Here is a 9,547-nt window from a genome sequence, read left to right as displayed (position 1 = left end):
AGAGACACGGGTATAGTGTTTGTGTGTCGGGGTGAACACTGAGATGTGGGCACCTTTTCTACGCTTATGACACCATCAGCCTGAGCCGGATAACCAGACATAATAATGCATTATTAACCCTACTATGTATCCTGGGGTCTATATGACCCCAGTCGACTTTTTCGTAGTAAATAAACATGGTTCCCTTCATCTCAGTTGCATAAAATTTGGTGACTTTTTCTACATTATCTATCTATACACACACAAAAAAAAACTGGGCTTGATTCGGTTGTTCTAAAGGTATGTAAAAAAAAAAAGTCACACTCAGTGCCTTTGGGGTCAATATGACCCCACATTGAAATGAATGGGAAAATCGAAGAAAATTTGTTTTTTATTTTTCATTTGTCAAAAAAATCAATAAATCCAGAATAAATCTGAAAATTTCCATACCGCAAAGAAGTCCTGGTACTAGAGCACAAATGCAATGTGGAATGAACATGATCACTTGCACACACTTGTGTACACGCACACACACACACACATGTGTGACTCCAATAGAAAGCATTTTTATTGAAATTGGCAAATAAAATCAATAATTCCAGCATAAATCTGAAAATTCTCACACATAAATGAAGGCCTGGTAGATCACTAATACAATGTGGAATGAACATTATCACACACACATGTGCGCCCACACACACACAGACACAAATACACACACAGATAGAGAGAGGTGTGACTGCAATAGAGAGCATTTTTATAGAACTTGGGAAATAAAATCAATACTTTCTGCATAAATCTAAAAAATTTCACACACAAATGAAGGTATGGTATGAGAGCACAAATGCAATATGGAAAGAACATGACTACACACACATAACATATACACAGAGAGACACACAAACAAACAAACGGGTGTGACAGCAAAAGAGAGGATTTTTATAGAAATTGGGAAATAAAATCAATAATTCCAGCATGAATCTAAAAATGTTCACACATAAATGAAGGCCTGGCATTAGAGAAAAAACAATGTGGAATGAGCATGATTACACACACACACACCAAGGTTATTATAGTTTTGCTTTTTTAAATTAGTTTTTATTTTAATATCGTTTTCAAATTTGCTTTAAATTTCAGTTTACTTTTAGTTAGTTTTATTAATGGTTTTGTTAGTTTTAGTTTAGTTTTTATTTTCCAAACACATTTCTATTTAGTTTTTATTTTATTTAGTTTCAGTTTTAGTTTTAGTAATTATAGTTTAGCAGAGCAAACAGAACACTTCCAGTGTAGACCAAAGCGGGACGCTTAATTTCAGCAAAGTTTAATGTTTGTCCAGATTACAGTTCCCTTTCGAACGGTCACTTTGTATTGCGTAGCTATACGCAGTGGGGAAAACTCCTTTTCCTCGATTTACTGAAGCCTATTTGTAAAACGCATTTGCAGCTGCACAGCTAGCACATTGAGCGTCTGTCACGCTCATAGGCTGTGCTGCAGCAACTGCACATCCAATGGCGCGGGCGACTCTGACGCTCGACCAAAGAGCTAGCCCAACGTCAGAGCCCGCCAAGGGGGCGTGGCACAGCCTAAATAGACCCCCGAAACCGCCATTATAGCAGATTTTTACTCCTTCAGCGACAGTACACATGTCCCTGAGCTTCTACTGATTATTCGCCGTCGAACAAGCCTTTCAGCCTGAGCGTGCTTCTCTTCAGCAGACTTCGCCTGCACGTCGATTGTCTCCTGACGCCGTCTCACCTGTGGCTATCCGGCGACAGCCTTTATCCTTTACAAGCATTGTGATTATTTTCAGATGCCTCCTTCATCCTGCGCCATGTGCGGAGGCCGTCTGCACGAGGCAGACCAACACCCCAGCTGCATTTCCTGCCTGGGGATGGACCACGCTGAAAATGCACTCTCTGCCGGCGGATGTGCGGCCTCCGAAAGCATGCCTATCTCCGTGCTGCGCAATCGGCTAGCTCTCTCCCGAGACGGCGATGTCGCTTCATCTACGCTTTCTGTTCCAAGGAAGAAGAAGCGTCGCAGCCAACGGCAACCGGAGGGTTTGGAAGTTAGTGAATGCACGCCGGCCGCGTCCCCGCGTGCTTCAATTTCTCGTGCTCACTCGCCATCACTGGTCCTGTTCGTAGGAGACCAGCGCCCCCCCTCCCACGTGGCAGGCCTCGTCTCCTTCGGCAGATCTCTCGAACGCGACGACAGCCTTTCCATCGCCGCTTCTGAGGATGAGTGGCCGGGCTCTCTCGACCCCGTCACCGCTTCTCAGTCTGTGGCCAGTGGTTCAGCGACCAGGACTAACTCCGACGCCGAAATGCTTCGGATCCGGACGAAGTCCGTCGCGGACCTCGAGCTAGAGTGGGCCACGCCCGAGGAGCCGCCTTGTAGTCGGCTGGATGGATGGTTCCTGACGGGGCGCCAGCAGGCCCCTCGTCACAAACCAGCGCCATTTTTCCCCGAAGTCCACGAGGAGCTTACCAAGGCCTGGCGCGCTCCTTACTCTGCACGTGTGGGATCTGCAGTTTCCGCAACGCTCTCCTCCGTGGATGGCGCAGCGGAAAAGGGATATGAGTCTTTGCCGCCCCTCGAAGAGGGCCGTGGCCGCTCATCTTTGCCCGAGCACTGCAGCTAGCTGGCGAGCTAGAGCCGCGCATCCAAACAAACCGTGCCGAAACACTTCAGCCCTCGCTGGACGCGCGTATGCCGCCTCCGGTCAGGCTGCTTCGACCCTGCACACGATGGCCGTGTTGCAGGTCTACCAGGCCAAACTCCTCCGGTCCATGGACGAGGCTGGCCCGGACCCGGAGGCCTTTCGATACCTGAGAAGTGCTACAGACCTAGCGCTGCATGCTACTAAGGCTACAGCACAAGCCATCGGAAGGAACATGGCGAGTTTGGTCGTGCTCGAGCGCCATCTTTGGCTCAACCTCACCGAGATCAAGGAGGCTGACAGGACTATATTTCTCGACGCCCCGGTTTCCAGCTCCGGTCTCTTCGGCCCGGCGGTGAAAGGATTCTCGGAGAGGTACACAGAGGCACAGTAAGCGTCCCAGGCTATGCGACACTTCTTGCCGAAACGCTCAAGCTCTTCGTCCAGCAAGCCCAAACCACCGCCTTCGCCTCATCCAGCCAAACCGGTGAAGCAGGCCTCTCAGCCCCGCCCTGTGGCCGCTGATAGCCACCGCCAGTCAAGGCCCGCGAAGCGCTACCCGCTCCCCCGGCGTCAAGGCCCGCGACCCAGCGTCGTGATTGACCAGGTACCACCGAAGTCGTCCTAGCAACAAGCGGGAAAGAGAGAGGGCTCGTGTCTCGCACTAGCCGGACCACCCTCGAAAAAGCCAGCAAAACTTCCCACAGCTCCCTGTTCAGTTCAGGCGGCTGGGGATTTTATTATTGTAAACAGGCCCGCAGCAGTGAGCGCGTCTTTGCAAACAAACGCCGTTTTCACGGCGACCCAAATATAGCACAAAAAGAGCATGTTTCACAATCACAACACACGGGTTCGCGGTCCCCCTTCTCTAGGTGGCCCCCTCCCTGTTGTAACACTGACTTTCCCCCGGGCAAAAGCTTGTGTAGTCAGTCAAACACTCAGTGCGTGCATAAATCACATTATAAGGGTATCAGGTCCCCCTATGTTAGGCGGCCCGTCCCATTCAGTGTGTCAAGCCCTAGCCACACGGGCCATAGCTTGGCAAGCTATCCCCGGTGTGTCGAGTTGGGTCATAAACACTATAAAGCGAGGCTACTCGCTCCAATTCGCTCGCAGACCCCCCAAATTCCAGGCGGTTATCGAGACGTCGGTGAGAAGCAGCGTGGGTCACGTGCTTCGCACCGAAGTTCAGAATTTATTAGCAAAAGGAGCGATAGAATCAGTCCCTCCTGCGCTAATGTATTCGGGGTTCTACAGCCGCTATTTTCTAGTCCCAAAGAAGGACGGCGGACTCAGACCCATACTAGATCTGAGACATTTGAACAAGGCTCTCATGAGACGGCCTTTCAAAATGTTAACACTCAAACAAATTCTCGCGCAAGTTCGCCCGGGCGATTGGTTTGTTACAATGGATCTGAAAGATGCATATTTTCATATTCAGATCGACCCTCGTTACAGGCCATTCTTGAGATTTGCCTTCGAGGGGAGGGCATATCAATACACCGTCTTGCCGTTCGGTCTGTCCCTGGCACCCCACACATTCACGAAATGTATGGATGCAGCGCTCTCCCCACTGAAAAGTCAGGGAGTGCGTGTGCTGAATTATCTCGACGACTGGCTGGTGCTGGCGCAGTCGAGAGACGAACTGATAGTTCACAGGGATTTGATACTCGGCCATCTAAAATGCCTGGGGCTCACAATCAATGTTACCAAGAGCAAACTGATCCCCAGCCAGACTGTAGTCTTTCTGGGCACGGTTTTAGACTCTGTGACAATGAAAGCGCGGCTCACTCAAGAGCGCGCGCTCGCTGTACAGACACTGGCAGCTGTGTTCAGGGCGCGCGAGTGCGCGCCTCTGAAGAAATTTCAGAGACTACTCGGTCTAATGGCAGCTGCATCATCAGTACTCCGCTTGGGATTACTGCGCTTGCGCCCGCTGCAGCACTGGCTGAAACGCCGTGTGCCAACCCATGCTTGGCAGTCAGGCAGCCTGCGCATTCTGGTGAATCACGGGTGTTTAAGAACACTGATTCCCTGGCGGGCTCAGGACTGGTACCACAATGGGGTGACCATGGGGGTAGTTTCCAGAAGGAAGGTGGTTTTTACAGACGTGTCCAACCTGGGTTGGGGAGCGCTGCACGAGGGCAAGCCTGCCTCCGGCCTCTGGTCGAGCACGGAGCAGAGCTTACATATCCACTGTCTGGAAATGAAAGCAGTTGGTTTGGCCCTGCAAGCTTTTGCGTCAAACCTCAGGGGTCACCACGTCCTGGTCCGTACAGACAGCATGTCGGTGGTGGCCTACATGAATCGCCAGGGCGGCATCAGGTCAGGCAAACTGTATGCTATGGCGAGGGACCTCCTCCTGTGGGCACAGGCTCTGAGCTCGCTGAGAGCAGCGCACATCCCGGGCGTCCAAAATGTGGGCGCGGATATGCTCTCACGGGGCAACACTCCCCTAGCCGAGTGGTCCCTGAACCCTCAGACGATCAGTCTGATATGGGATATGTTCGGCGAGGCCGAAGTCGACCTTTTCGCCTCGAGAGCCAACACCCAATGCATGGTGTTCTTCTCGAAAAACAGGGACGCGCTGGCTCATCCCTGGCCCAGTTGCCCCCTTTATGCTTTTCCCCCCGTCTCGATGATTCCACAAGTCAAGAGGAGAGCGGATGCTCAGTCCTTCTGGTGGCTCCTCTCTGGAAATCCAGACCATGGTTTCCGGAACTGGTTCAGTTGTCAGACATGATCCCCTGACCTGTTCTTATCTCCAAACACAGGCCAACGGAACGATATGGCATCCCCGACCCGATTTATGGGCCCTCCATGTGTGGCTCCTAATAGGGTACCCGGGGACCTCCCTGACAGGGTCTTAAACACTATCTCTGAAGCAAGGGCCCCGTCTACTCGGCGCCTTTATGCTTTAAAATGGTCGGGGTTTTCCAGCTGGTGCTCGAAAAATCGTATTGACCCCTGAGTCATGTGAGGTTTCTGTGGTGCTCTCTTTCCTACAGGAGCTACTGGACGCGGGCCGCACCCCGTCCACGCTCAAAGTGTATGTGGCAGCCATCGCAGCGCATCATGCTTTGGTGGCTGGCCGATCACTAGGAAGGAATGACCTGGTGGTAAAGTTTCTGAAAGGTGCTAGGAGGATTAACCCCTCCAGGCCCCCTTCGGTGCCGCCTTGGGACCTCTCCACGGTCCTTAGGGCCCTGAAGGGACCGCCTTTTGAGCCGCTCCAGTCGGTGGATCTAAAACCACTCTCGCTAAAGACTGCTCTCCTGTTGGCATTGGCATCTATCAAGCGAGTGGGAGATCTGCAGCCCTTCTCTGTGAGTCCTGCATGTTTGGAGTTTGGATCGGGTGACTCCAGAGTCATTCGCAAACCCAGGCATGGTTACGTACCCAAGGTGCTCTCAACGCCGTTTAGAGCACAAGTTATTACGTTGTTAGCCCTTCCCCCTTCTGCCGAGGATGGGGAGGTTAATCTTCTCTGCCCTGTTAGGGCGCTGAGAATTTATCTGGAGCGTTCTGCGTCCTTTAGACAGTCAGAACAGCTGTTTGTCTGCTTTGGTGGCAGATCTAAGTGTGATCCAGTCACTAAGCAAAGACTGTCTAGATGGATAGGTGATGCCATTTCTTTGGCCTACACCTCAGTGGGTCAGGTTTGCCCCATAGGTGTCAAGGCCCATTCGACCAGAGGCATGGCCTCGTCGTGGGCTTGGTCATCTGGGTTTTCCATTCAAGATATTTGGTCCTTGCCTTCCACATTTATGAAGTTCTATAATATGGAGGTACCTTGCCTGTAGGCGAAGGTGCTTTCGGTATGATTTAGGCCTGACGGTGTCTGGTCTTGTCTACAAAGATTACTGTGCATAATCACATACATATTATTAAACTTTATAACCGGTGTCCGGTTATAAAGTTATACTAATAATCCCGACGGTGTCTGGTTTTGTTAGTGTATTCTGTTAGTTGTTACTGACTTATATATATTATTCAGACTCGACAGTGTCTGGTCTCTTATATATTTTCATATATACATATATTATTGGGTTCTGGCTTGTTCTGTTAATTCAGGGGTCCTGAGTTTGCAGTGCAACCAGTTACTTGGGTGCGGCGTTTTGCATGGCGTCCCCACTGCGTATAGCTACGCAATACGAAGTGACCGTTCAAAAGGGAACTACTCGGTTACTATCGTCACTTCAGTTCTCTGAGAGAGGGAACGAGTATTGCGTAGCCGGCCGCACTGTGGTAACTGGTTAAGTTGTCGCTTCAGTCGTATAAACCTGCTATAATGGTGGTTTCGGGGGTCTATTTAGGCTGTGCCACGCCCCCTCGGCGGGCTCTGACGTTGGGCTAGCTCTTTGGTCGAGCGTCAGAGTCGCCCGCGCCATTGGATGTGCAGTTGCTACAGCACAGCCTATGAGCGTGACAGACGCTCAATGTGCTAGCTGTGCAGCTGCAAATGCGTTTTACAAATAGGCTTCAGTAAATCGAGGAAAAGGAGTTTTCACCACTGCGTATAGCTACGCAATACTCGTTCCCTCTCTCAGGGAACTGAGGTTACGATAGTAACCGAGTAGTTAACTCTTGAGAAGACATCTTAATAATAAAAATAAAATAATGGTTTGAGATTGAACAAAGCACCAAATAAATGGAACTTAAAAGTATACAAGAAAAAATTATGAAAAATTCAGACAAACTAATTCATATTAAAGATGAAATCTTGTTAGACGTGCCTTGTTTACTTTTTTCAGCTGTAAATGTGGCAGAGTGACCAGTGGTACATAAAAAAAAAAAAAAAAAAAAACAGCTCAATTCATCTGACTACAGCCAACACAACCTGCTGTGAAGCCAGTGTGATTAAATAATTAAGTATCTATGCAGTGTGTGAGTGTGTATATGTTTTTCTATCCTGGTGGGGACTTAAACCTGAATACACACAGACTCATGGGGACTCGTGTCACTGTGGAGACCCACATTGAGGTACACAAGGCTATAAATCATACAAAATTAGTTTTTTTGTAAATGTAAAAATGCAGAAAGTTGTGTGATGGGTGGGTTTAGGGGTCAGGTTAGTGTAAGAAGACAGAATAGTTTGTGCAGTATAAAAACCATTACGTTTATGAAGAGTCCCCACAAAGATAGTGCACCAGAGTGTGTGTGTGTGTGTCCTGGTATTCCATACATTGCGGGGAAATGTATCCACGTGGACAGGGCCGGCCCGAGGCATTAGCGAACTAAGCGGCTGCAGGGGGCCCCCCAATCGAGTTTAATTTTTTTTTTTTTTTAGATGACTTAAACAAGTGACATAAATGAATGAATGAATGAATGAATAATTCAAGACAAGAAAATTCTGATTTCATGATCAATATACCTGCCAACAACTGCTGCTGTGTCTGCCAGCGTTTAAGTCATGCGCATAATCTAGACACCTCGCGAGTGAATAGACAATTCGTGCGCAACTGCAACAGCATAGTCGCGGTATCCAACACAGTCTCACTCCCTACTCGTCAAATATCTGACGCATGGCCAAGGGACCCTGGCGTCACTTTTTTGACGCACTGGGTATACCTTCGGCTTCATTTTTCAACGTGCGGGGCAGTCCCATAGACTTCTATAGAACTCAACCGCGTTGAAATTTGACGTCTTGGGTCGATCACAACACCGCAACCCGTTGTCTGCCTTGTGGGTCGAGACAACAATAAATAAAAATAAAAAGGAATAGGCTACCAAAATGATCTATGCCAGGGCGATTTAAATGGCGGCACCCAGATAATTTTTATCTGGCCCTCCAACTGGTGTTTGATGTTTAAAAACCCTCGCAATCTGATATCAAAGTGCCCTCAAAAGTTTAGCGCGTTCATCAGCGGTGAGTTTAACAACGCACATGGTGTGCAACCACATTCAGCGGTGAGTTTAACAACACTGAACTGCAGGTAAAACGGCATTCAGAGGTGAGTTTGACCAAAGCAACGCTCAACTGCAGGTAAAACGTAATTAAAAGGTGAGTTTAACAACGCTCCAATGCGCGTGCAAGTATGCAGTTTAAGCGTTTTCTTCTCATAGGTAAGATCTAGAGCATGCTGGATAACGTATTTTTATCGGAGGTTTGTTGATTTTAATATGCTACGATTGTGTTCATTTAAGCATTTTTTAAAAATTATTATTTTTATTAAATCCTCTAAATTAATAACGCTGACGTCACCGTATGGGCGATCCCAAGGTCCATTGCGATTTTCCAATCGGTAAGTAGAAGGGTTAATTAATAGAGATGGATACTCTTCTTACATTTACACATCAAAAACTGTTGGATCAGGACAATAAATTGTGTTTAGAAACTTTAGATTTGTAAGGTGGTCCTTTTATGACGAGAAATTATAGAAGACATAAAAAATATAGCTTTCTGCACCAAATGTGCAGGCTAGCAAAGTTAGCTAATTGAATTCAAGTTCATTTTTGTCGCATATTATCATGTAAGGTACAATCATAGGGGAATGTAAGATTATCATACTGAGACATACCGTGTTAGCTGTAATGTATGTCTGCGTTGGGATTCTTCTTGTTGTTGTGTGTCGTTGCTCTTTGCCCAGTGTTTTGTGCCCATTTATACACATGCTAGTCAGTGTAAATTAAATTAAATCAGTTAAATTAAATTAAAGAAATTAAATCAGTGTTAATTAAAAGCTAGTGTTCTAAACTACTATGACTGCTGAGGGAACTATTTGATAAAAAGGATCACAGGGAAAAAGTTAAAGAAATGTGTTTCCTTGTTAATACAAAAGTATAATTAATAACATAAACAGATTAAAAAATGGCACTGATTATCAGCCAAACTGGCATTTTGAATGGTTGGTATCAATATCAGACATGAGTGTCAAGATCAGTCCATACCTAGTGAGTTATTGT

Source organism: Siphateles boraxobius, unplaced genomic scaffold (genome assembly GCF_051911475.1).
Source record: "Siphateles boraxobius isolate OS27281-9 unplaced genomic scaffold, OSU_SipBor_1 65, whole genome shotgun sequence".
Taxonomy (NCBI): Eukaryota; Metazoa; Chordata; class Actinopteri; order Cypriniformes; family Leuciscidae; genus Siphateles; species Siphateles boraxobius.
This window is presented reverse-complemented; position numbering follows the sequence as displayed.